Genomic DNA, 27234 nt, shown 5'->3' on the forward strand with positions numbered 1-27234 from the left:
GCAGATTTGTATGAACATGATGCTACCAAGCATGTCAGACTGATGAAGAATGCTAGTTAGGAGAAAATAGACTTTTAACAATATATTTTAAAGGTCATATTTGATCCAGAAGACTTTATGAAAACACACAGTGTTTGTAAGCATCCAGCAGTACACGGAAGAGGACAGAAGGCAGACGCCTTTATAGATAAATGTCGGGCACCGGGCTAAATCCCAACTAATTGTAAGAATTGTAAAAAGGCCACAGCTATTTGTGGATTGTCAGTAAACCCACGGATGAGAGATCGGTTGTACCCGGCTGCTGTGTCATTTACACCATTGATTGCTTTACAGGTTGTCCATGTTGATGGGTGGTGAACGGCCTCACACACTGATGGTACGAAACACATTGAAGCCAGACAAAGCTGTGCTGATGAGAACCCCCGGGCACTGCGGATGCCACAGTAACTCCTTAATGTCCTTTTCGCCTTGGTGGACAAACAGCAGCTGTGGTGGGATGGCTTGTAGAGTAGGATCTTCTGTATCGCCCTCCTGATCCTGTCCTCTCTCCACCGAAAGATCCCACTGAGTTATCTGATCATCAGCACCAGCAGCGGCAAACACCCCGCTGTCTGCAGGATGCCACTCAACAGAGCTGATCGGGGACGTGTGCTGCTTAATCCAGGCCACACTGACTCCTTTCTGCGCGAGAGGGGAGGGGGGGGGTTGAAACAGCAGCTTTAAGTCAAACAAAATCTGGTAATATTTTTGTTTTATAAAATTAAGCAAACCGATTAAAAAAGGGGTTGTCTCAAGTGTAAAAGCAAGCAACTTTGCAACTAACTTATTAAAAATCATCTTTTCTTAAGAAAGCAGATGTTTTTAATCTTATAGTGTACAGCTCGTTGCCAAAGTTACCAGCCACCCTGCAGTCTCAGAGAGGCCAGTTACCTAGGTAGGGTACATAAGCTACTTGTACTGCTCTGAAGTCAGCTGAATCAGGCCACGTTCTGTACCCCATGCTGCAGAGGCAACGTTACCTCTGCTGGCAGCTGTGAGAGCTCAGTTCGGATCTGCAGAGAGACCAAACAGCTGCTCCCAATTTTCAAATCTTCAGGAGAGCATCAATACTGGCTACAAGTAAGCCGCTGCAGGGGAAATGTGTGCTTAGACTAGACTTCTGCTCAAAAATGATTGCTGAGGGTGAAAAAAAAGCTGTGTCATCACACAGGCTTCGTTCTAAGAAAATTATATTATCATGCAACAACCCCAAAAAGATCTGCAATCTCTAAAGCACAATGTGGGAATGTAATAACCAAAAATTACCCATCTAATGAGAGATGCTAAGAGTAGTGTTGAGCCACCCCCGTAGTGTTCGAGTTCGGTTCGGTTCGTCGAACACCCGTGTGTTCGCCGAACTGTTCGTCGAACTGTTCGTCGAACACCTTCGAACACCGTTAAAACCAATGGCAGGCAAACAAAAACACATAGAAACACATAGAAAACACCTTCAAAGGTGTCCAAAAGCTGACAAACTGCTCAGAAGACACAACTAACACATGGAAAAGTGACAAGTACATATAGTCATGCGAAAAGAAAAGAGGTGGAGGAGTAAAAGGAGGGGGAGACACAGATATAGGCATGTCATGCCCTTCTAAAATCCAAAAAGTGAGAAGCCGAGACGGCCAGTCCGCTCCTGCCCGTGCCACCTCCGTGTCGCCGGGTTTGTGCCAGAGCCGCGGTGAACCCTGACGGCCAGCCCCCCTCTCCCAATACTGGTGCCTGTCCGCTGGTGGGTCGAGAGCGCCCCCCTGTGGTGGAGGCAGCTCTAAGCTTTTTAATTTAAATTGTCCCTCTAATTTGAATGAATACACTTTAAATCCATTTACAAGGATCTATTGGAGGGCAAGTCTCATGCCAGCAGCCGCGTAATTCCAGCTCCAGTAGCGTCCACTAAAGCTGCTGCAGTTAAAAAGCTTTTATAAGGATCGAGCTCGGCTGTCCACCGCAAGGCATCCTAGTGCCAGTCCCAGCCCCTATGCCTTGGGGTGCCTCCTGATGCTCTTCACTAAGTATCCCGTGGTCCCGAAGCATTTCCTTTGAAAAAATTAAGTGTCCAAACTACAGGTGGTGTAGCTTGCTTAACAGCCGGGATAATCCGCTGACTAGCAGACACTGCTACTAGGCACAAAGTATTTCCTGGGCTAGATGCAGTTAAAAATTTGTAAGTAGATACTCTCGTTGGATGCTGAGAAAGCATTCCATAGAGTCTCCTGGCACGCCATATATGATTCTCTTAAAAAGCTTGGGGTAGGGGTCTAGGGGACCCTTTTATAGCCAAAATCACGGCCCTGTATCACAATACGTCACCTAGGCTGAAGATAAATGGAACTGTAGCACCGAGGGCTCGGTTGCTACAGACGTATTGCACCTCACCCAGAGGTGTGATATCTCACTCTCAGATAAGGATGGAGTGTGGATCAGGACCCGACACCTGCATGCATTACACCACATTGCCGTGGGGCAGGGCGACCAATATGCCCCTGAGATGGGCACGACAGTCCCTGTCCCTGGCTGGAGTGGGGGGAGGGAACACTGAGGAAGGGGAACCCTGCAGTGCAGGAGCAGGGAGGAAGCAGTTCCTGGGTGCATTGAGAAGGGAGTATAAAAGGTGGGCACCATCTTAGTTCAGTGCAGAGAAGTCTGAGCAGAAGTGGCAGGGAGCAGGGGCTCTGCATGAGCTCTGCTCCGGAGGCGGGCCTAGTAACAGAGGCCCAGGCCTGCAAGAGGGAGAAGGAAGGAAGAGGAGCGGAGAAGGCTCCAGGAACGAGTCGCCACCGCACGCCCGAATCCACCTGCGTGGAGGGGTCAGGCCAAAGGGGGAGACCGGTCCCCGAACTAGTGGAGGCAGGAAACGACCCTCAGCTAGAAACCGGAGGCTCTGACATTTTATGTGGCGCAGCCCCTCGCTCCACCCGCTAGGAAGGCACCACATAGGGTCAGGGAAACTGGCGCCAAGTTTACCAAGAGGAGGCCCGAGGCAGCCGGACAGAAGTGTTGGTAAGAAAGGCCAGACAAAGGACACACAAAGGGGGTCCTGTGAAGCGCTCCAAAGTTATCTGGGAGTTGTCTGAGCCCCTCACCTGGTGAGCACAGTACGACGTGGGCAGCCGTTACCTGCAGACGTGGTCTGGATAATAAGAACTGTGAGTAAAGGCCCTGAACTGCATCACTGACTCCGTGTCGTTACTGCTGCTGCCCTGCACCATCACCCACATCCTCCGCATACACTGCCCTGAGGCTATACTCCTCCCGTGGGGAGTTATGCTACGCTCTGCTGCACCCACAACACCAGCCTTAGCGGTCTGCCCTGTAGCGGCGGTTCACTCTGACCGCAATCCACGGGTGGCGTAGTCGGACATTTAAACATCAAAACCACATAAATAGTTCCGCCACTGGTTTGACCGCCCTGAGCCACGGAACCGGATCGCCGCCACGAAGACTACAACCACCAGCATCCACCAAAAAGGGTCCGGCTCCGGGTGTCCCAAGGCCCAGGGGGTGCGTCAGAACATTTTCATCACCTTTCACAATCACCAATGGGACAAGGCAGGGATGTCCTCTGTCCCCTCTCTTATACATCCTAGTGACCGAGCACCTGCTCTCATCAATTCGCCATAACCCCAATATTAGGTGGATTGAGGTGGGAGGCACCGAGTACAAGTGCTCTCTATTTGCTGATGATGTCCTAGTATATATCACTCAAATCACATATATCCATCCCTGCTGTTATGGCTGAAATAGATCACTTTGTTACATGGTAAAATTTTAAAATCAATGCAGCGAAGTCTGAGGCCCTCGATGTCTCCCTCCCTAAATCCATATAGGATTCCATCCAGTCCAACTTTCCCTTTGCCTGGCCCTCACAGGGTATCAAATACTTAGGAATTCCTATTCATAGAGACCTCTCCCATCTATGTTATCTTAATTTTGGGCCCTTTATTGAACAATTCCATACAGACCACGGTTGGCAAGTTAGAACTGTAAGATTCACTACGTGAACCACTGGTGTTTTGTGGAAAAGCACATGTACACCGCGTTCCAAATTATTATGCAAAAAGTGTTTAGGAGTGATAAGGGAAGAATTTGTTTGTTTGTCAGTTAAACTCATTGATGGTGATGTGTGTCAGGGCTCTTTATATCACTGTAAGCAATTGCAGACACCTGTGCTAATTAGTTTGGCAGGTGTGTCCAATGAAAGGCAAGACTACTTAAGAAGGCTCTCTCACATTATTAAGCAGCCTACATTTTCTGCCAAAATGGGAAAGAAAAAGGATGTGTCGGCTGCTGAGAAGCAACAAATTGTGGAGTGTTTAGGTCAAGGCATGACTACAATCAACATTGTGCGATGATCAGGATGAAGTGTCTTGGCAATCAAGAAGTATGTAGCTGATTCACAGTACACACGTGTGCGTGCTGATAAGGGCAAATTGAGGACTCTTTCCTACAGGCAATTACGTCAGGTTGAAAGAGCAGCGGCAAAAAAGCCTTGTCATAGCAGCAGACAAGTTTTTGAAGCTGCTTGTGCCTCCAACGTCCCCCGAACAACAAGATGCAGGGTCCTTCAGAGGTTTGCAGCTGTGCATACGCCATCCTGTCGACCTCCTCTATCCACTTCACACAAGCAGAAACGGCTCCAGTGGGCCAAACATTACATGAAGACTGATTTCAAAACTGTTTTGTTCACGGATGAGTGCCGTGCAGCGCTCGATGGTCCAGATGAATGGAGTGGAGGATGGCTGGTTGATGGACACCCCACGCAAACACGGCTACAGCGCCAACAAGGAGGAGGTGGAGTAATGTTTTGGGCTGGAATCATGGGGAGAGAGATTGTCGGCCCCTTTAGGATCCCTGAAGGCGCTAAAGATGAACTCCATAATGTATGTGGATTTTCTCAAACAGCACTTCCTGCCATGGTTCAAGAAGAAGAACCGTGTATTTCACAGCAAGATCATTTTTCTGCATGATAATGCACCATCTCATGCTGCACATAAAACATCTGCATCTCTGGCTGATATGGGCATAAAAGGGGACAAACTTATGGTGTGACCCCCATGCTCCCCTGACCTCTACCCCATTCAGAACCTTTGGAGCATCATTAAAAGGAGTGTCTATGATGGCGGGAGGCAGTTCACATCTAAGCAACAGCTCTGGGAGGGTATTCTGTCCTCATGCAAAACAATTGAAGCAGAAACCATCCAAAACCTGACAAATTCAATGGACGAGAGAGTTCAGAAGCTCCTTTCGAACAAGGGGTCCTATGTGAAAATGTAACATCACCTAGAATAAAGTTTTGAGTTGAAAACTGTTTGATTTCAGTTTCTAACAACCTGCTAATGCTTATAATTTCAAAAATGACCATTTTTTTGGTCTTTATTAAAATGAAAAGGTTGATCGAAAAGTTTGGGGGATCTAAGAGTGTGGCAACCCAGTAGTCATGATTACTTCGAATTCTGACAATATGAGGGTCATGCTGCAGGTAGTGCAGCAAGAAGGCACTTATGTGTCTTGCGCATCTCGGAGCCCCAAAATTATTTTCCGGGCTAGATGCAGCTAAAAATTATTTTTAATTTTAAATCTGGTGAAGCTTATTATAGATGGCCTAATAGGATCAGTGCTGCACACTGCTACAAAGCCCAAATTATTTTCCAGTCAAGATACAGATAAACATGATTAGTAATTTGAAAGCTTAAAACGGTTGGTAGGGTGATTTTAACCAATCATCAAGCTTTTACTCTCCCCAGGATGACACAGGGGTAGAAAAGTCGTTTCGGATCCATGATTTGTTCATCTTTATGAACGTGAGTCTGTCTACATTATCAGTGGAGAGCCGCGTGCGCTTATCTGTCAGCACACCACCAGCAGCGCTGAACACACGTTCAGACAGAACGCTGGCTGCGGGGCATGACAAGATCTCCAAGGCGTAAGTGGCTAGCTCCGGCCATTTATCCAGATTGGAAGCCCAAAAAGAGCAAGGGTCCAGTGACACAGTCGTGGCTTCAATGTTTACTTGGAGATACTCCTGTACCATCGTCTCTAGGCGTTGACTATGTGTCAGACTTCTTGTCTCCTGTGGCCTTGCAAAGGATGGGCTAAAAAAGTGGTGAAATGATTACGCAAAATTGATGTTACCAGCAGATACTGTGGTTCTGTTACGGTTTGAGTGCTGAACACTTGACGGTCCCACGGTTGGCAAGTTGGAACTGTGAGATTCACTACGTGCACCACTGGTATTTTGTGGAAAAGCACATGTAAGATTCTGCAACAGTCTCTGCTGATACTCCTGCATGCGTGCATCCCTTTCTATGGCAGGAATAATTTCTGCAAATTTACTTTTGTACCGGGGATCTAACAGTGTGGCAACCCAGTAGTCAGGATTATTTCTAATTCTCACAATTCGAGGGTCATGTTGCAGGTAGTGCAGCAAGAAGGCACTCATGTGTGTTGCGCATCCAGGAGCACCAAGTCCCTGTTGTGTTGGTGGCGAGGTAACAATCATGCTTCCTTCCTCTGTCCTCTCCTCCCAACCTCGCACAACATAAATGTGATCAAGGTCTCCCTCATCTGATGAGTCTTCCATCAGTTCGTCCTCCACTTCTTCCTGGGCTCCTGCACCTTCCTCACTAGTTTGGCTGCTACCATGCGCCCTGGTAAAACCATCTCCCCCACCCTCACATGCCTGCCGCCTTGGTGCTGCCGACCGTCTGGACCTTGCAGATGTTAGCCCTTCCGCATACAACTCCTCCTCCTCTACTTCCTCCACCTCCTCTTGTGCCACCACCTGACTCCGAATTCTGTTTAACATGTGCTCCAGCATGTAAATCACCGGAATAGTCATGCTGATAATGGCATCGTCAGCACTAAACATCTTCGTCGCCATTTCAAAACTGTGCAGAAGGGTGCATAGGTCCCTGATCTGAGACCACTCCTCCAGCGTGATTTGCCCCACCTCTGAATCTCGTTGGCCCAGGCTATACGTCAGAACGTATTGCACCAGGGCTTGTCGGTGCTGCCACAGTCGCTGCAACATGTGCAGAGTTGAATTCCACCGGGTAGGCACATCGCATTTTAGCCGGTGAAGTGGCAGGCCCAACGACTTCTGTAGAGATGTAAGTCGCTGAGCTGCGGGATGCGAACGGCGGAAGTGAGCACACAGCGACCGTGCCCTCTGCAGAAGGCCATCTAGTCTGGGATAGTGGGCTAAAAATTGCTGGACAACCAGGTTCAACACGTGAGCCATACAAGGCACGTGTGTGACATTGCCCCGGCGAAGGGCCGCACCCAGGTTTGCAGCATTGTCGCACACGGCCTTCCCTGGTTTCAGGTCCAGTGGAGACAACCATTCATGAAATTGGTTCTCCAGAGCTGACCACAACTCCTCAGCTGTGTGACTCACATTTCCCCGACATTTCAATGTAAAAACCGCCTGATGACGTTGAGCCCTACTGCCAGCATAGTAAGGAGGTGTGCAGGATCCCTTCTGCGCAGTTAGAAAGCTTGTGGCATGACCAGACAGGCTTTGGGTGCAGGTGGAAGACCGAGAGGAGGTTGAGGAGGCAGAAGCAGTGGAGGAAAAATGACATAAAGAGGATTGACGCACAACTCGTGGGGACGGCAAGACTTGGACAGCAGCCCCTTGTCCTGCTGTCACCATAGTTAACCAGTGCCCAGTCAGCGACATGTAACGCCCCTGTCCATGCCTACTCGTCCAAGTGTCTGTGGTGAAATGCACCCTGTCACACACAGAGTTTCTCAAAGAAGCGGTGATGTTGTGTGCGACATGCTGGTGGAGCGCAGGCACACCTTTCTTTGAGAAGTAGTGCCGACTGGGCATCTGGTACTGGGGCACTGCGACGGACATAAGGTCTCGAAAATCCTCTGTGTCCACCAGGCGGAAAGGCAGCATTTCTGTAGCCAAGAGCTTGCAGATGGTGAAATTCAACCTCTTAGCTTTCTCATGGCTAGGAGGAAATGGTCTTTTACTTGTCCACATCTGAGGGACCGAGGGCTGGCTATTGTGCTTAGACGGGGTTGATAAGGGTGTCCCCGGCAAACTGCCGGTCTGTGAGGAAGATGCAGGCGGACATGTTAGGTTGCCTTGATCCAAAGGTGGTGCTATCGATGTCGGACAGCGCTCAAGACCAGCTGGTGTTACCACCTCCAAAGAAAATGATGACCTGCCAATCACGCTGGCTGTTGCGGGTAAAGAGGTGGCAGGTCTGCGCCCCAAAACAGGTGTGACTGCTGTCCCCCCAGTCACAGAGGATGAAGAGGCCGCGGATGCACAAGATATGGCAGACGGTGGTTGGCCCGGCCGGCTAGACCGCATTGTAGCACACTGAGCTTCCCACTGCAACTTATGCTTCATGTCCATGTGCCGGTTCATGCATGAAGTACTCAAACTATGTATTTTTTGGCCTCTACTTAGCTTTTGCTGACAAATGTTACAGATAACACGAGTTGGGTCATCTTTATCGATCTGAAAAAATGCCCAGGCTATGCAAGGCTTAGCACCCATGCGACCTGAAGAGCCACCACGACTTGTGGTGAGAGGCAGAGTTGTGTTTGAGGATGCAGTTGTTGACGTGCTTCCAGTACTACGTCTCTGTCCAGGAAGGCGCAACCTGACCTCGTCGTCACTAGCATCTTCCTCCACCTCCTCTGCTGACCTCATCTCTTGGCTGACTGTGGGTTGACAGTAAGTGGGATCTCCGACCTCATCATCATCACCCTGTGCGTTATCACACCCGTCGTCCTCAGAGCCAACCTGTTCCTGCCCTGACAAAAAACTAAAGTTGTCGCTCCAATCAGGTATTTGAGTCTCATCATCGTCTTCCTCATTGTCTCCACCAACAGGAGTTACAGTTTGGGAATGAGGGTCTACATTATGGTCAGAACCTTCTGCGTCTGGTCCTGGATCCGACTCATAAAGATTCTGGGCATCAGTGCAGATCATTTCCTCGTCTGGATTCACAGAAGCGCTGGAGTCGACCTCTGATTCCCAGGCTATAGTATGAGTAAACAGCTCTGCAGACTCAACCATCTGTTCTACCTCATACTCAGACGGGCAGCTGGAGATTTGGGAGCTGTGAGGAAGCAAGTGCGATTTGGGTGACACCTTTGAGGACTGGAGTATTTGTGATGTTGAAGTTGATGTGGAGGAGAGCCCACTTAAAGGAGCACTTGATATCCGTTGAAGCACCTGCTGTTTTTGTGCCTCATCTGGAATTTGTAGCGATTGGCGTGGCCGTAAGAAAGGGATCTTATCACATTGTCCGCTAAAAGAAGTAGACATTTTAGTTTGGCTGGAAGATGGTCTTTCTTCTGCACCTACCCCACGGACACAACCTTTTTTCCCCTTCCCAACACGCCTATTCCCCTTTCCACCAGCAGCAGGCCTTTTTCCACTCATTTTGGTGGTTAACTAATTCACAACTCTGGAGTTGTTTGCACAAAAAAACAATGGATGGTAACCGAGCAGAGCTGAGTGGCCAAACTGTGGTATTAGGCCAAAACTATTGGCTGGGTTAGATGCAGAAAAAAATTATTTTTAATTTGCAACCTGATGGAGGTCAGTATAGATGGACTAATAGACCAAGTCCCACACACCGCTAGAAGCCCAAATATTTTTTCAGAGCTAGATGCAGAAAATTTTTTTATTCAATTTGCAACCTGATGGAGGTCAGTATAGATGGACTAATAGACCAAGTCCCACACACTGCTAGAAGCCCAAATATTTTTTCAGAGCTAGATGCAGAAAAAAATTATTTTTAATTTGCAACCTGATGGAGGTCAGTATAGATGGACTAATAGACCAAGTCCCACACACCGCTAGAAGCCCAAATATTTTTTCAGAGCTAGATGCAGAAAAAAATTATTTTTAATTTGCAACCTGATGGAGGTCAGTATAGATGGACTAATAGACCAAGTCCCACACACCGCTAGAAGCCCAAATATTTTTTCAGAGCTAGATGCAGAAAAAAATTATATTCAATTTGCAACCTGCTGGAGGTCAGTATAGAAGGACTAATAGAACAAGTCCCACACACTGCTAGAAGCCCAAATATTTTTTCAGAGCTAAATGAAGAAAAAAATTATTTTTAATTTGCAACCTGATGGAGGTCAGTATAGATGGACTAATAGACCAAGTCCCACACACCGCTAGAAGCCCAAATATTTTTTCAGAGCTAGATGCAGAAAAAAATTATTTTTAATTTGCAACCTGATGGAGGTCAGTATAGATGGACTAATAGACCAAGTCCCACACACCGCTAGAAGCCCAAATATTTTTTCAGAGCTAGATGCAGAAAAAAATTATATTCAATTTGCAACCTGCTGGAGGTCAGTATAGAAGGACTAATAGAACAAGTCCCACACACTGCTAGAAGCCCAAATATTTTTTCAGAGCTAAATGAAGAAAAAAATTATTTTTAATTTGCAACCTGATGGAGGTCAGTATAGATGGACTAATAGACCAAGTCCCACACACTGCTAGAAGCCCAAATATTTTTTCAGAGCTAGATGCAGAAAAAAATTATTTTTAATTTGCAACCTGATGGAGGTCAGTATAGATGGACTAATAGAACAAGTCCCACACGCTGCTAGAAGCCCAAATATTTTTTCAGAGATAAATGAAGAAAAAAATTATTTTTAATTTGCAACCTGATGGAGGTCAGTATAGATGGACTAATAGACCAAGTCCCACACACTGCTAGAAGCCCAAATATTTTTTCAGAGCTAGATGCAGAAAAAAATTATTTTTAATTTGCAACCTGATGGAGGTCAGTATAGATGGACTAATAGACCAAGTCCCACACACCGCTAGAAGCCCAAATATTTTTTCAGAGCTAGATGCAGAAAAAAATTATATTCAATTTGCAACCTGCTGGAGGTCAGTATAGAAGGACTAATAGAACAAGTCCCACACACTGCTAGAAGCCCAAATATTTTTTCAGAGCTAAATGAAGAAACAAATTATTTTTAATTTGCAACCTGATGGAGGTCAGTATAGATGGACTAATAGACCAAGTCCCACACACTGCTAGAAGCCCAAATATTTTTTCAGAGCTAGATGCAGAAAAAAATTATATTCAGTTTGCAACCTGATGGAGGTCAGTATAGATGGACTAATAGAATGATGCTATGCCCAAAAGATTTTACTTCACTAGGTGCAGTAAAAAAATTGGTATTCTATACACAGGTGGTATATCTTGCAACACAGATAGGCTACTCCACTGACTAACACACTCTGCAATAGGCCAAAAAGGATTAGCTTTGCTAGATTCAGCCAAATGCTGTGAAAAAAACTTGCACAGCACTGGCACAGACCTGCCTGGCAAAAACTGATAGGAACTGATGTAACCTAGTCCTGAAAAGGACTCCAATTACAATTAGTCTTTACTCCCACAATCTATCTATTTAAGAGCACAGACCTGCCTGATAAAAGTCGTAGGAAATGCTGTAACCTAGTCCTTAAAAGGACTGCAATCACAACTATTCCCTACTCCCAAGCTATCTGTATATTTGTGCGAAAATTGGCTTGAAATTAACAAGGTATAGCGCACACAGCAACAGCGGTGCCGTCTAACACGCAGCTGCAGCAGTGAGAAAATGGTGGCGACGGGGAAAATGGCTTGGTCTTATAGGGCAAGGACATGTGACATACACTGCCAATCACACATGCCCTTGCTTGTGTGAAAAAAAGCACTTCGCTCCGTGTGTGCGCTGCTGATAGGCTGACAGATTGCACCTCCCCACTGCAAATGCGGGAAAGAGAAAAAAAAATGGAGATCTTCATTGTTCCTGCAGAGATCCATCCCCTGCCCCTCCCCCCGTCCCGCTGTACACTCAAACTGCGTATTAACATTAATTTTCATCATTACTGAGAAAAAATCCAGTTATGATTTTGGTGCACGAACAGTTATCGAACATAACCTCGAACAGCCGAATTTTTCTCAAATTGTTCGTGTTCGCCGACCGGCTCGAACACCGCCCAAAACAGCTCGAATTTGAGATTGGCGAACAGTTCGAGTAGAACAACGCTCATCTCTAGCTAAGAGCTCTCAAAGAATTGTCTTAGCTCATCAGCTAAAGACAAAGGGTCACATAATCATAAGACCCAGTACACACTACAATGTGTGCCAGCTGAAAATATATCGTATCTCAAAAAACTCCCAGCATATACTTGTGTGTTTTCCACTTTCAGCGGCGTGGACACAAAACATTTGCATGTAAAATAAAGGCGGATGGTACTCGCCTCTCCGCCAGTGTTCCAGTCTCTGTTTTGGCTGCAGTGGTGACATCACATCAACATCGTACATCACTGCTCTGCCGATGTAGATAGCACGAGCCACTGAGTGCTATGCTATCAGCACAGTGTGAACGCACCCTTACTGAATGTCAGCCATGAGTATACAGCATTCATATTCACTTACTATACATATATATATGATGTAATAAGCCAAATGTCTACTGCCAGAGACTGACCTGAAACTGCCGCAAGTCCCAAATCTTGAGGACACCATCATCTCCGCCGCTGACAATAAAAGGCTGATGTTGGTTCCAGCTGATCACGTTGACGTCGCTCTCGTGGGCCGGGCTGGCCGTCAGCATGCACACCTTGTTAGGAGCAGCTCTGATGTCCCAAAAACAAATCGAAGCATTGACCGAGCAAGAATCAAAACCTGTTAAGTACATTATCATTAGGAACCGAAAATATTCACCTGTGATTGTCATTTTAGATTTCTTACATGTATCAATTAAGGAAAACAAAATGAGACTTTCTCCTTATCCAATTCTGTGGGCAGCAGGGGCCCCTTTACTGCTGTACAAGACACCGCTACACAAATGAGAAAACTGCTATATGGATATTTCAAGGAAGAATAGCTCAATGTTAAAGGACTTGTCTGCTACTAGTAAACACTTCAAAATGTGCTAATGACGATTCTACAGACACAAAACTTCACCTGCCGGACCTCCGCAGCTCATCAATAGCTTTACCAGTGTCATCTGGCGGTCACTTGACTTCCTTTTCCATCGGAGGGTTAGGTGATTGGCTAGGAAACTGTATCTTCTAGCCAAGACGCTGACTGACTGTAGTGGTCACCTGACTTCACTTATTCCTTCTAGAAGAGAACATCAGGAGACCGTGTAGCACCCTGGCAGGGGTATGGAGGAGAAGCAAGAATTGGTAGTTTTCTTTTGCTTAGTTTAGCAACAGCATGGGCCCATTTTAGATCGTTTATAAGCAGTGGAGAATCCCTTTAAATCCTGAGATATCTCAATGTGAGGTTAATTAGTTGATAAGCAGAGCTGAGTGTGACCAGATCTACAGGATGGAAAGTATTCTTCCTTTCATATCAGAAGTCTCGCTGACTTGAGATGTTGAGGGATATATTGCACCATCACTGCCTGGGTTACAGGTCTGTGTGTTACCACAATTGAAAATTCATTTTTTGAGAAATATGAAGCTATAATTGGAATACAATTTTCATTCCAGTATTAAATTCATACCTATAGTTATAGATTGTACTAACAAGTCAGACCCAGAGCAGTAATTGCGGATGTCTATTTACTGTGACTTTGGTTGGTGACTACTGCAGGTCCTCCACAGACTTTGTGTGACCAGTGAATGGCCTTTGGTCCACATGCCAGGACCCTCCTTCTTTAGGGTTCCACAAATGAATGTTCTTGTTACAATCACCAGTAATCAATCAGCCTGGAGAAGAAAAGCACAAGAAGTGTTAAAACAGCAGAAAAAATTAAGAGCCCAGAGTCAATGTTTGGTTACTGTAACGGATACGTCAGGTACGGGCTCATTTATATGTACGTCCATCTCTTACCTGTTATCTTTGGAGACTGGCAAATCCCTCAGTCATATGACCAGAGAAAGAAAAGATGGGTTTGATCTTAGCTTGTTCTTCTTGTTACATGCACGCCGCTAGGTTCAGATAAGGCGAGACGGGTTTCATGAATTCTTTGAAATCCTGGGGGAACTGTTACTCAGCTTCTTTCAGGCACACGATAGATTCAATTGCTGACCAGACACATCTGAAAAGAGTCTTTTTCAACAATTTAACAGTGGAATTTAATCTGAAGCACGGCCAGTGCAATTCAGGGATAGTACAGCAACAATCTTCATTACAGTACAGTCTGAATTTCTTGAGCAACCGGCTCCAGTAACAATACAGTAGTTTCTTCACAAGGCACAGTATTACAGTCTCTTCAGTAGTATAATTCAGCATAGATTAGATCTCTTGCACACTTCTATGCATACACAACCACAGGCTTTTCCTTCACAAGGACACAATAGTACACAGCATTCTTTATCCTGCATGGAGATGGAGGGGGAAGGGGGAGTTTGATGAGGGAGATGATCCCTGTGACACAATTCATTCCAATCCTTATCTTCCTGCCCAATAATACTCTGCACTGTTAGTTCAGGGAGTTTATCTGACCTGTGTTTAGTTTCTCTCCTGATCTGAATCCTGTTCAGTTGCCTTCTACCAGATCCAGATAACGCACCACCTTTCTCTTTGGCTTCAGCCAGACTACAATAACAAGTTCCCCACAATCCCTCTGGGGCTCTGCTAAAACACTCCCTGTCTCCTGTGACTGTGTTAACCCCTCTAGTTGCTGGATGCTTCTGAAGCACAACAGCACTACTTCTGCATGTCACATTCTGTTAGAAACACCACTAACATCTGTGAGTCAGACACTGCTGCCAGTTGCTTTTGGAAATCATAGATTTATACTTGACCTTTTTCGGACCAAACAGCGGCCACTGGAGGGTCTATAAGTGTAGAGACCTGAGAACATATCAAAAGTACTGGTGTCATCGCCAGATCCAAGTTCTGTTCCGTAGTGCAACTTGTTTGATGACTGATTACACAGTGTGAATAATATTATGTGTTCTCCTATAGCAAGCTCTGAAAATAACCTTTCATGTACCAAACAGAAAAAAAAATCTCCAGAATACAAAGGATCTATCGTGATTTTATAATTTTGGAAACATCAAACAGATTATTCCAAAAATCCAAAACCTAGGATGAAAACAAAATGAGCAAATACCTTGTGGTAAGCAAATAATAACAGTTTATGTAAAATAACATAGGGGACTTGGTTCACACTACTTTGTTCAAAAAGCATAAAAACCATCCCACCGCGACAATGTGAACCCAATCAGGATGGTCCTATCTCTAGAATTAAACCTCTCTATCTGCCAGCAAGCCTTAATAGACAGGGCAGAGTATGACCCAGACCTGACTGTTTTACATCTGCCTGGATGGGTGCCACTACCCTGTATGTATAAAGTACAAAAAACTAAAGCAAAGCAAAAGAAGTGAGCCGGAACACACGTTAGTATCAGTGCAACGTGTAGGTACACATTCACACTGTGGCCATTAACAAACACAGCCTAGGATAAAAACAAAAAGCTTTCCCCAGTCACGTGCAAAACAGCCAGGCCTGGGTTCCGCTCTGCCCCGTCTATTGAGGCCGGCTGGCACATAGGGAGGTTTAATACTAGAAATAGGACCATCCTCATAGGGTACACCTTGTCGTAGTGGGGTGGCTTTTACACTTCTTTTTTGATCAAAATGGTGTCAACTAAGTCCCCAATATTATTTACATGTTCTATTACTATTTATTTACTGCAAGGTATTTGCTCATTAGTTTTTATCCTAGGTTCTGTTATCTAACGGCCACAGTGTGAACATGCTCCTACACAATGCCCTTATATTAACATGTGCTCCATCTCATTTCTTTGGATTTAGTCGAGAAATCCAGTGGTAATATCACAACTAGTGTAACTGAGTATTTGAGTGCTTTTTGTATTCTAGCTGTGGTTTTGGTCTTTATTTTTTTGTATGTCATGTTTTAAATAAAACCATGGTACTTTTCTTTTCAAAACTTCCCGCTTGCTCAGTAACCTGGTTTCGATAGTCATGGGTGGATTAAATGCTTCTTTTTTTTACTGCATTTCCTCTACGAAAATGCAATAAAAATATATAGGCATTTTAATCTGCAGAAGTTTCTCATGTCAGTCAAGTCTATGGGGAAAACCCGCAAATAAAAACATTTACTGCAGAAGAAATTGACGTGTTGAGATTGACAGTGGGCAGAAGATTTATAGAAATTCCATATATTTTACTGGAACTGTAATACGCTGCGTTTGAGCACAAAAAATATGCAGTGGAAAAAACGCACCAAACGCTCATTATAGGAACTTAGCCTGAAGGAGTGAAAAATCTTGCAGGCCGTAAAAAGGTTATAGAGATGTCGCAGTCAGACAAGACCTTTTTTCTTGACATTTTCTTAAAGGGATTGTCCAGTATTAGAAAAACATTGCCTTTCATCTAGTATTGCAGCTCAGCTCTACTGAAATGAGTGAAGCAGAGTTACAATACTACACACGGCTTCTGGACAGGAGTGGCGCTGTGCCTGGAGGCAAAGAACCCTATTTTTCTAATTCTGGACCACCCCTTTAAAGTAAGCTCATGCTAAAAAAAAAAAAAAAATGAATGCAAAAGGAAATGTACATACCCAAATTCTGTTAAACCCTCCATAGTGTGGAACCATAGCCAACTCTAACTGTGGCTTCCATTCTTCTTCCTCCTCTTCATCTTCACTTTCGCTGCTTTCAGAATTGGACTCGCCCTTCTCTTTGCTGGTCCGCTGCAAGTTGTGCATCTTCATCACTAGTATCCTGAACAACACAAGAGCGCAGCAGTAAATTATTACTAGAAAACAATCCCTGTAGTTATCATGGCCTCTACACTCGTTCAATGGTCAGAGGATCCCACTAATATCGATGAGATCTCTTGGGGCTGAAGAATCCTGTAATGTTTGTCACACCCAACAATCTATACTTTACTCCTGCCCTAAAAATGAAGACCCCTGGCTGCCAAAGTATTGACTAAGCAAGCAATAAAGACTGCAGTTCTCTGCGCTCACAGAAGCCATCTTCTCGGTTTGTCCCTGGTTCTGTGATGAACTGAACAGAACTGGAATTCCCTTTTAAGAGGTGTATTTGTATTGTCTTTGCACAGTTTTAGGTTTGTATATGGTTTTATATCTTTATTAACTATACAAGTGCTTCTCACTAAATTTGATCATATTCTAACAGTTAATTTACTTCAGTTCTTCAATACAAAAAGTAAAACTCATATACACTGCTCAAAAAAATAAAGGGAACACTCAAACAACACATCCTAGATCTGAATGAATGAAATATTCTCATTGAATACTTTGTTCTGTACAAAGTTGAATGTGCTGACAACAAAATCACACAAAAATCATCAATGGAAATCAAATTTATTAACCAATGGAGGCCTGGATTTGGAGTCACCCCCAAAATTAAAGTGGAAAAACACACTACAGGCTGATCCAACTTTGATGTAATGTCCTTAAAAGAAGTCAAAATGAGGCTCAGTATTGAGTGTGGCCTCCACGTGCCTGTATGACCTCCCTACAACGCCTGGGCATGCTCCTGATGAGGTTGCGGATGGTCTCCTGTGGGATCTCCTCCCAGACCTGGACTAAAGCATCCGCCAACTCCTGGACAGTCTGTGGTGCAACGTTACGTTGGTGGATGGAGCGAGACATGATGTCCCAGATGTGCTCAATCGGAATCAAGTCTGGGGAACAAGCGGGCCAGTCCATAGCTTCAATGCCTTCATCTTGCAGGAACTGCAGACACACTCCAGCCACATGAGGTCTGGCATTGTCCTGCATTAGGAGGAACCCAGGCCCAACCGCACCAGCATATGGTCTCACAAGGGGTCTGAGGATCTCAGCTCGGTACCTAATGGCAGTCAGACTACCTCTGGCGAGCACATGGAGGGCTGTGCGGCCCTCCAAAGAAATGCCACCCCACACCATTACTGACCCACTGCCAAACCGGTCATGCTGAAGGATGTTGCAGGCAGCAGATCGCTCTCCACGGCGTCTCCAGACTCTGTCACGTCTGTCACATGTGCTCAGTGTGAACCTGCTTTCATCTGTGAAGAGTAAAGGGTGCCAGTGGCGACTTTGCCAATCCTGGTGTTCTGTGGCAAATGCCAAGCGTCCTGCACGGTGTTGGGCTGTGAGCAGAACCCCCATCTGTGGACGTCGGGCCCACATACCACCCTCATGGAGTCAGTTTCTAACTGTTTGTGCAGACACATGCACATTTGTGGCCTGCTGGAGGTCATTTTGCAGGGCTCTGGCAGTGCTCCTCCTGTTCCTCCTTGCACAAAGGTGGAGGTAGCGGTCCTGCTGCTGGGTTGTTGCCCTCCTACGGTACCCTCCACATCTCCTGGTGTACTGGCCTGTCTCCTGGTAGTGCCTCCAGCCTCTGGACACTACGCTGACAGACACCGCAAACCTTCTTGCCACAGCTCGCATTGATGTGCCTTCCTGGATGAGCTGCACTACCTGAGCAACTTCTGTGGGTTGTAGAGTCAATCTCATGCTACCACGAGTGTGAAAGCACAACCAACATTCAACCAAAACATCAGCCAGAAAGCATTGGTACTGAGATGTGGTCTGTGGTCCCCACTTACAGAACCACTCCTTTATTGAGGGTGTCTTGATAATTGCCAATAATTTCCATCTATTGTATATTCCATTTGCACAACAGCATGTGAAATTGATTGTCAATCAGTGTTGCTTCCTAAGTGGACTGTTTGATTTCAGAGAAATTTGATTTACTTGGAGTTATATTCTGTTTAAGTGTTCCCTTTATTTTTTTGAGCAGTGTATTATATAGAGTCATTACAAACAGAGTGATCTATTTCAAGAGTTTATTTCTGTTACTGTTGATTATTATGGCTTACAGCCAATGAAAACACAAAAGTCATTATCTCAGTAAATTAGAATACTTTATAACAACAGCTTGAAAAATGTTTTTAAAATCCGAAATGTTGGCCTACTGGAATGTATGTTCAGTAAATGCACTCAATACTTGGTCGGGGCTCCTTTTGCATCAATTACTGCATCAATGCGGCGTGGCCTGGAGGCGATCAGCCAGTGGCACTGCTGAGGTGTTAAGGAAGCCCAGGTTGCTTTGATAGCAGCCTTCAGCTCGTCTGCATTGTTGGGTCTGGTGTCTCTCATCTTCCTCTTGACAATACCCCATAGATTCTCTATGTGGTTAAGGCCAGGAGAGTTTGCTGGCCAATCAAGCACAGTGATACTGCTGTTTTTAATCCAGGTATTGGTACTTTTGGCAGTGTGGACAGGGGCCAAGTCCTGCTGGGGAGTGAAATTTTCATCTCCAAAAAGCTTGTCGGCAGAGGGAAGCATGAAGTGCTCTAAAATTTCCTGGTAGATGGCTGCGCTGACTTTGGTCTTGATAAAACACAGTGGACCTACACCAGCAGATGACATGGCTCCCCAAACCATCACTGATTGTGGAAACTTCACACTAGACCTCAAGCAGTTTGGATTGTGTGCCTTTCCACTCTTCCTCCAGACTCTGGGACCTTGATTTCCAAATGAAATGCAAAATTTACTTTCATCTGAAAACAACACATTGGACCACTGAACAACAGCCCAGGTGTTTTTCTCCTTGGCCCAGGTAAGACGCTTCTGGCGTTGTCCTTTGGTCATGAGTGGCTTGACACAAGGAATGCGACACTTGTAGCCAATGTCCTGGATACGTCTGTGTGTGGTGGCTCTTGAAGCAATGACTCCAGCAGCAGCCCACTCCTTGTGAATCTCCCCCAAATTTTGGAATGGCCTTTTCTTAACAATCCTTTCAATGCTGTATGATCTCCATGTCCTAAATGGGTCACAGTGTGAGACAGACCTAACATGTGTGTGAAGATCTGACGCTATACAGCGTATAATTATATAGGAGAAGTTCTGCACCCGCTTGAGTTTCTCATTGACTTACATTGGGCTCGTTGCTCGTGTCGAGCACTCAAGCATTACGATTTGCTCGACCAGAGCAACGAGCACCCGATCATTTTAGTGCTCGCTCATCACTATTCCCCATCCTTGGCATAGAGCATTATATGGGACCCATTACTCTGTATGCAGCATTATATGGGGTCCATTATTCTTTATGGAGCATTATATGGGGTCCATTATTCTGTATGGTGCATTATATGAGGCCCATTATTGTGTATAGAACATTATATGGGGTTCATTATTCAGTATAGAACAATATATGGGGTGCATTATTCTTTATGGAGCATTATATGGGGTCCATTATTCTCTATGGAGCATTATATGGGGTCCATTATTCTCTATGGAGCATTATATAGGGTCCATTATTCTCTATGGAGCATTATATGGGGCCCATTATTCTGTATGGAGCATTTTATGGAGACCATTATTCTGCATGAATCAATATATGAGGTTCATTATTCTGTATGGAACATTATATGAGGTCCATTATTCTGTATGGAGCATTACATGTGGTACATTATTCTGCATGGAGCAGAATATGGGGTAAATTATTCTGCATGGAGCTTTATATGGGGTCTATTATTGTATATGGAGCATTATATGGGGTCCGTTATTTTGTATGGAGCAATATATGGGGTACATTATGTATTGAGCATGATATGGGGTCCCTTATTCTATATGAAGCAATATATGGGGTTGATTATTCAGTATGGAGCATTATTAGGGGTCCATTATTCTGTATAAAGCATTATGTGGGGTTCATTTTTTAGGTATGGAGCATTATATGGGGTCCATTATTCTGTATGGAGCATTATATGGTGTACATTATTCTGTATAGACCATTATATGCGGTACATTATTCTGTATGGAGCATCATATAGGCTCCATTATTCTGTATGGAGCATTATATGTGGTCCATTATTCTGTATGGAGCATTATATGAAGTCCATTATTATGTATGAAGCAATATATGGGGTCCATTATTCTGGATGGAGCAATATATGGGGTCCATTATTCTGTACGGAGCGTTATATGGGGTCCATTATTATGTATGAAGCAATGTATGGGGTCGATTATTCTGTATGGAGTAATATATGGGGCCCATTATTATGTATGGAGCAATACATGGGGTCTATTATTGTATATGGAGCATTATATGGGGTCCTTTATCTATATAAAGCAATATATGGGGTCCATTATTCTGTATGGAGCATTATACGGGGTCTATTATTTTATTGGAAGCATTATATGAGCCTTATTATTATGTACAGAGCAATATATGGGGTCCTTTATTCTGTAGGAAGCATTATATGAGTGTCATAGAAAATATTAAAAATCTCTTTCTTCCTCTGAAATCCCGCTCACTCTTCCCCCTCCCCTATACCATTTGCAATGTACAAGAATTAGAAATCTAAGGAGCTGTTTCTATGCAAATGGAAGTACACACAAGAAGTAGCAAACTCAATTATCCAGGCTAGTTACCATACCAGACGAAGAGGCATGGGTAACAAATAGACACCTTTGAACATATGAGCCAGAGACTGAAAGGGACAGGAAACATCTAGTTAAGGCTTCAAAGGGAAACTATCACACTCCGTACAATAGCTGGGTCATTCTCATTTGCACACTCCTTTAATCACCAGAAATCCCACAGACTAGTAGGCACCGACATGATATTTGCAATATCGGACGTTCTATAATTCCGATTGTGATGGGACACATATTTTTAGTGGCAGGGTTAACTAAGGAACAATATGCACATCTTTCCGTATGTGTGAGACCTCCCGGTGAGCTGTAACGCAAGAACACAAAAATAACGGACAGTAGTCATGTCATGTGGGGTCTCAAAATAAAGGTAAAATCGCAATAAAAAAGATGGCATCACTTGCTAACTTCTGGGATCAACTAGCGAGGAGTTATCGCAAAAATTAGAGATTTAATAAAAACCATGAAGGGCAGAGACCAGCACACGTGAGGTCATCACAGGGGAGTGTGTGGGCAGGTCCCCCCTTTGGCATAAAAGATCAAGCCGAATATTGATCTATGCTCATGCTGGGGGATACATATTTGTGTAAGCAGGGGTCACGTTCATCATAACGGTCCATTGGAGTGCCCCCCCTCCAGCTAAACTGAATCTTCTCTGCGGTCAGTCTGGTAAGTTTCTTCTATTAATTCCTTTTTATTTTGTGTAACTGTATATGCTGTATTGTTTTGTCCCCCTTTGTAAAATCTTTTCTATATTTTTCATAAACACTGCCTTCCTTTGGATTAAGTATAAAATTTAATGGTTCTGTTTCTTCTGTTCTGTAATTGTTCCTCCCCTGAAGTCATATACGCTACCAGAAAGCAGGCGTCCAATCAGGCCTGTATTGTATTTGAATATTTTAAAACTGATTGGTGGTGGCGCGAATAATGTTAATTGGGTTATCGTGAAGCTGGCGGTGATCGTACGGGGGCATATACACATATTCCATGCGTTGGAATTCGAGGTATGTCCACCATACGCTCACTGCTCGCTTGCCGATAACTATGTAGTGAGTAATCGGGATCGTGTGTTCGAATCCCTGACAAATTGTTGGCAGCGGTGGGATATTGTATAATCCTGCCGGTGTCGTTCCTGACACTTTGTAATTTATTTTTTTCTTTATTCATACCGGAAAAACACTGATGACACACTGAAGGTAAAAACGGACACACGGATGACACACTGATGGTAAAAACGGACACACTGATGACACACACTGATGGGAAAACACTGATGACACCTGTAAAAGGTGAACCAGCTGTTGTGTTTCCCCCTGAAGACATCATTCGTTTTATTGCAAAATGTTTTTATCCCTATGGCCACAGTTTGTGTTAGGTTCAACCAAGGTTAACTGTAGAGCCGACCCTCAGAGGAAGAAGTATCAGGGGGATGAAAGAGATGTGAAGGAAGTAAAAGGGAAAGTAAAGTTCAGTGTGGTGTGGGATATACCAGGCTCAAGATGGATAGATAGCTGTTCAAAAGGCCTCAAGTGGGGGATCTCCTGCAAGGCAAGTTTGAGAAAGGTATGGAAACGGTGTTGGCCAGCAGAATGGGGACCTTAGAGGAAAAAGTGGTGCCCGGCTGTGGACAATGACAATAGGGTATCGGTTCTAATAGTGGCCCTGAGGAAGAAGCGAAGTAGTGTGGAAGTATAGGAACCATAGTGACACACCTGGACCCGTGTAGTATCATATATCTTCTTTCCCCCTATTTGTCTCTAACCTCTGTTGAAGAGAATAAGTTGCTGTCTGCAACTCGTGGAAAGTAGCTGGTTTACTGTAGAGAAGAAAGCGGCAAATGTATTTCCTGTTACTCACTGTATACAAGCATAATTGTGCATAAAAGACTTTGTTTGCAAAATGAGGTTAATTATATTATTGTGAGATTCGGATGGAGAGATACAGCACAATGTGCAACAGACTGGAAGTTGGAGACAGGGCCGTGGAGTAGGTACGCCAAACCACCAACTCCGACTCCTCAATTTGCCTGATTTTCGACTCTAACTCCGACTCCACCGCCCGGCTTCACTACTGAGCATGTACGTAAAGTGAAGCACAGATTTATCTCAACTAAAAGCCGAGATCCTTAGATCAGGAATAGAACAGACATTTATAGGACATTTCATAACTTTCCCAAATTCTTATGAAAACATTTACAGCACATCCTGCGCTGTACTACTGAACCCAATGTATTATATATTCTAGGAGTCGGGTCATTTTATACCGACTCCATGACTCAGACTCCACAGCCCTGGTAGGAGGACCTTCACTACTGAGCGTGTACATAAAGTGAAGCACAGATTTATCTCAACTAAAACCTAGATCCTTAGATCAGGAACACAACAGATATTTATAGGACATTTCATAACTTCCCAAATTCTTATGAAAACATTTATCGCACATAACGTCTTGAACTAATGAACCCAATTTATTATATATTTTAGGATTTGGGGTCCATTTTATTTCAACCAAAATGGGCACCGACTCAGACTTCAGAGCCCTGCCTGGAGAGCTATGACTCCAAGGAATCACAATATTGCCACATACACAACTCTCAATTTGTATTAATATGCCGGAGTGTAATAGATGAGGCCCTTACACATGACTACAGCCTCAGGCTCTGCTTCATACCAGTACCAGTTTTTCACATACGGCACGGCCCCAATATCAGTATTGGGTCAGTATTTGGTCAGCATTTTTTCTCAGGAGCCAAAGTAGGAGTAGGAGCCAAAACCAGGAGTGGGTGATAAATGCAGAATTGGTGACTTGTTTCTATTATACCTTTTCTCTGATTGTTCCTCACCTGATTTTGTCTCCCTGTCCTGAGAAAAATTACTGACCAAATACTGACCAAATACTGATAGTGGGACCATGGCCTTACACTGTAAATTGCTGTGGACTTGTGCTGCGAAATGTGCAGTGCAAATCCACGAAAATCCTCAATGTGTGAACTTGGCCTTACAGTTCCAGAAAAGTTGATAGAATTTATAGAAATCTCACGCCCACTGTGTTTTTTTTAACTGACCTTTGGTGCGTTTTTGAAATCCACAAAATGTCAATTTCTCTTGTGAGTACACTGACTTTAGGTGTGGATTTTCACAATAGAATTGAATTAGATGCAGAAAATCCGTAAGTGCAGAAAAGAACTAAAACTCATGTAATCCACACATGACTTTATCAATAAAGTTTTGCCAAATTCCAGTAAATATTAAAAACAATGCAGCTTTATTTAAAACATGACACATCACAAACAGACAAAAAATAGAGAGTCAAAAAGGCATGTAAAACTGCAAGTAACCTAGTCTAGCTAATAGGTGCAGAAATGCTACAAAAATCTCCAATATCAAAAACTCAAAAAACACTCATCCATGGGAACATAGCCTAAATCTGTTTATGGAGCGTTTACACTATAGTTATAATCTAGATCAGAGGTCTCAAACTCGGCTGGATATATGGGCCGCACATGGAAAAATTTTTAATTTGGGGGGCCGCATTCTTTGCAGGTCAAAGTGACATTTTTAGTGATACCATTTTTTTGTATACACAGCATTTTTAGTGCCAAAATATTTTTCATGCTTTATTTATTTATTTTTTTTTAACTTTACAATTTTGTTTCCCCCAATTGGCCACATACATTAATATTGCCTTACAATTAGCACCATACAGTAATTCTGGCAAACATCTTGCAGTAATGTGCCCCATCCTAGTCCCCATCTTGTAGTAATGTGCCCCATCCTGGTCCCCATCTTGTAGTAATGTGCCCCATCCTGGTCCCCATCTTGTTGTAAAGTGCCCATCCTGGTCTCCACCATGGAGTAATGGTCCCATCTCGTAGTAATGTGCTCATACTGGTCCCCATCTTGTAGTAATGTGCCCCATCTTGTAGTAATGTGCCCCATCCTGGTCCCCATCTTGTAGTAAAGTGCCTATCCTGGTCTCCATCATGGAGTAATGGTCCCATCTTGTAGTAATGTGCTCATACTGGTCCCCATCTTGGAGTAATGCCCCATCCTGGTCCCCATCATGGAGTAATGTTCTCATTTTGTAGTAATGTCCCTCATCCAGGTCCCTATATTGTGGCTATGTCCCCATCCAGGTCCCCATATTGTGGCTATGTCCCATCCAGGTCCTCATCTTGTGGCTATGTCCCCATCAAGGTCCCCATCTTGTGGCTATGTCCCCATATTGTGGCTATGTCCCCATCCAGGTCCCCATCTTGTGACTATGTCACCATATGGTGGCTATGTCCCCATCCAGGTCCCCATGTTGTGGCTATGTCTCCATCCAGGTCCCCATATTGTAGATAAGTCCCCATATTGTAGATATATCTACAATATGGGGACCTGGATGGGGGCATATCTACAATATAGGGACATACCTACAATATGGGGACCTGGATGGGAACATACCTACAATATGGGGACATAGCCACAATATAGGGACCTGGATGGTGACATATCTACAATATGGGGACCTGGATGGGGGCATGTCACCATCCAGGTCCCTATATTGTGGCTATGTCCCCATATTGTAGGTATGTCCCTATATTGTAGATATGTCTCCATATTGTAGATATGCCCCCATCTAGGTCCCCATATTGTAGATATGTCACCATATTATAGATATGTCACCATCCTGCTCCCCATGTTGTGGCTATGTCCCCATCATTGTCCCCATGTTGTGGCTATGTCCCCATCAATGTCCCCATGTTGTGGCTATGTCCCCATCATTGTCCCCATGTTGTGGCTATGTCCCCATCATTGTCCCCATGTTGTGGCTATGTCCCCATCAATGTCCCCATGTTGTGGCTATGTCCCCATCAATGTCCCCATGTTGCAGCTATGTCCCCATCAATGTCCCCATATTGTGGCTATATCCCCATCCAGGTCCCCATGTTGTGGCTATGTCCCCATCAATGTCCCCATGTTGTGGCTATGTCCCCATCCAGGTCCCCATGTTACGGCTATGTTCCCATCAATGTCCCCATGCTGTGGCTATGTTCCCATCAATGCCTCCATGTTGTGGCTGTGTCCCCATCGATGTCCCCATGTTGTGGCTGTGTCCCCATCTATGTCCCCATGCTGTGGCTATGTCCCCATCCTGTGGCTATGTCCCCCCATCCAGGTCCCCATGTTGTGTTTATGTCCCCATCAATGTCCCTATGCTGTGGTTATGTCCCCATGTTGTGGCTATGTCCCCCATCCAGGTCACCATTTTGTGGCCATGTCCCCTATTGTGCTGTTCTTTACACACATAAAAGAGAAAAAAAAGATGATTCTCACCTGTCCTCCGTTCCCTCGGCGTCCTTCCTGCAGATGTGGCCCGCAGGCACCACAGAGTCAGACCCATTGACGATCCCAACCTGGTCCAGGAGGAGCCGCTGACAGCAGAGCTGCATTGCCGAGCACTGCACAGAGACTGTCTCCCAGGACAGCATTACCAATGCCAGCCACTGGCCAATCAGAGGCCAGCAGCTGATATCTGCACATGGCAGTGACGTCATGTCAGCTGCTGACCTCTGATTGGCCAGTGGCTGGCATTGGTAATGCTGTGCTGGGAGACAGTCTCTGCGCAGTGTGCGGCAATGCAGCGCTGTTGTCGGTGGCTCCTCCTGGACCAGGTTGGATCAATGGGTTTGACTCTGTGGTGCCTGCGGGCCGCATAAAGCAGCCTCAGGGGCCGCATGCGGCCCGAATGTTTGAGACCTCTGATCTAGATACTTATTTTTGCAGGTTTGTTTTATACCTGACATTCTTTTTTGCTTAGACCATCAGT

At 44.8% G+C, this 27234-nt stretch overlaps 1 pseudogene; it reads right to left on the reverse strand.

The window, feature by feature from the left end:
* Positions 1-326: 326 nt before the first annotated feature.
* Positions 327-26894, reverse strand: LOC141258337 (glutamate-rich WD repeat-containing protein 1-like; annotated as a pseudogene).
* Positions 26895-27234: the final 340 nt, after the last annotated feature.

Source organism: Phyllobates terribilis, unplaced genomic scaffold (assembly GCF_046119375.1).
Source record: "Phyllobates terribilis strain yellow unplaced genomic scaffold, ASM4611937v1 Scaffold_3__8_contigs__length_932513732, whole genome shotgun sequence".
Lineage (NCBI taxonomy): Eukaryota > Metazoa > Chordata > Amphibia > Anura > Dendrobatidae > Phyllobates > Phyllobates terribilis.